Raw genomic sequence first — 2,079 nt, 5'->3', positions numbered from 1 at the left:
TATCCACCATAAAAAAAAACTATCTATTCTCACTCAAACACTCTACATTCTTCACCTCAAAACATTTTTCGTCTAATGGAGCACATTTGAGAAAAATTTGGCAACCAGTAGACGCACATGATCTTCATTAGACAACTCTTTCTTCTGCTTCTTTGCCTCCATTTTTTTTAATGGTGTGTTTTTTTTATTTTTTTATGATTTTATTTATGTGTTTTTATTTTTTTTAGGATTTTAATTATGTATTTTTTATATTTTTAGGATTTTAAATTGTAATTTTATTTTATTTAATGAAGTGTGTTTTTTATTAATTGGATTTGTTGAAAATAAAAATAAAAAATGAAATTGAATTAATAGTTAAGAGATGAGATGGTTAAGAGATGGAGGGATGTAGATGCTATCTTTTAGTTAAGAGATGGAGTGAAAAGTACAATGGGACCCATGAATAGTGAAGAAATGATGGAGTTAAGAGATTGATAAGAGATAGCGTTGTGGATAACCTTATTCTCTCTTACTTTTTCACCTTAATTTAACACAATATTCTTAAACTCCGTGCCGAAAAGAAATGTCTCTATTAATAAGGAACAGAGAGAGTATAATATAGTATTACAATATAATTTACAAAATAATTTGACTTATCAAATATCTTCCTTTAAACTAAATTCACTAATTTAATTTTAAATTGTATTAAAAATTTATATAGATTTAAATATGCTGCCCCTATTTATTTTTAAATCCCGTACAATAAACGGGTGGCCCCTCCCACGTGTGATGGTTGTATTTGAAATTTAATGGAGGGCGAAGGTGGGCGAGATGGACCCCACTGTTCCGACATGTCAAATATCGGCTGTCTCATTTGTTGCACACCATTGATGCCGACGGAAACATACCTCCCACCCCAACTATGCAGACGGCACCGCATAACTTCTGGAACTATTTTCCAAATTTAAATTTAATTAAGTGGACCTCAGTAATTGATGTTAAATAAATGCAACTCACTAGTATTTCTTATATTTTAGTCATATCATGTCGATTTTATCTAATTAAAAGGAGAAAAATGTACTACAGTGTGATAAAATATATAGAAAAAGTGGTGAAATATATTCCATTGACAGCTAGATGACGACTTTGGCTTGACAAAAATAGAATTATTTTTCGAGATTCATATTACGAACACAAAATTGTACGTATAAAAGCCAATGTTAATAGTTCAGAAAAACGAAAGATAACACAAAGAATTGAAAGTTCTATATCCAGCATATTCCCATCATCCACCACACATCCTTTCACTAAATTCGAATAGAAAAAAAAAATCCCAGAATGTCAATATAAACTAGGGAAAATAGAATTTACGATTGCTAATTGGATTGTTCTGTAGCTAATTGAAGCATCCTGATGCCTATTTTTTTCATAACATGAACACTGCTTTCTTCTGGACCTCAAAACTATGATCATCGCTGTCGTTGTCGTTGTCACCTACTTGGCTTTTGGCTGTCCTTTCCCATTTTCCTGTGAGATTGGGTCGCTCATCATCAACAGAATGACTCTAACAAGGTGAGCAACATGACAACCATTTCAAAAAAAATATCATGGAGTTACTCCATGACCATCTTACGAATGAGTTAATTTGGTTATTCCCAACAATTTCAGACCTGGAGAGAATCAACTCATAGAAGAGCATGTGTAATTTACAGAATTTGCAGCGGTAGCAGTTCCTTATCAACATGAAGGCTCATTGAGGTAAATTAACATTTTGGAATCAAACAACAGTAATGCTATAATTCACTTACCAAGCTGTACCCCATCAAAAATCATCATCAAAGTCATTGTTGTCTCCGTCATCTGATAGACACATGCAAGTAATTAGCAAGCCACCATTGAGCAGTGTAAAAGCATGAGTTCAAATCAATTTAAATACTAAGAGATTTGCTAGAAGAGCAGAACTTCATTTCCGAATTTAGAACCGAATCGGGTATCAATTACACTATATAGACATATGACTTCATGTCATTACTTATTAAGAATAATAGAACCAAATAAACGTAAATTTGTACTTGTGAAATTATTCAAAAAGCATTCCAA

The 2,079-nt window shown here is 32.1% G+C and overlaps 1 long non-coding RNA gene across 1 annotated transcript; it reads right to left on the bottom strand.

Moving 5' to 3' along the window:
- Positions 1–1,223: 1,223 nt before the first annotated feature.
- LOC125202071 lies at positions 1,224–2,013 on the bottom strand. The gene is made up of 2 exons (XR_007173027.1): positions 1,788–2,013; positions 1,224–1,506 (listed from the first exon to the last, which is right to left on the bottom strand). It is a non-coding gene; the product is annotated as an uncharacterized LOC125202071 (long non-coding RNA).
- Between the last annotated feature and the right edge of the window lie 66 nt (positions 2,014–2,079).

This window comes from Salvia hispanica, chromosome 1 (assembly GCF_023119035.1).
Source record: "Salvia hispanica cultivar TCC Black 2014 chromosome 1, UniMelb_Shisp_WGS_1.0, whole genome shotgun sequence".
Classification (NCBI taxonomy): domain Eukaryota; kingdom Viridiplantae; phylum Streptophyta; class Magnoliopsida; order Lamiales; family Lamiaceae; genus Salvia; species Salvia hispanica.
The sequence above is the reverse complement of the archived record's forward strand: the minus strand, read 5'-3'. Positions and strand labels throughout refer to the sequence as shown.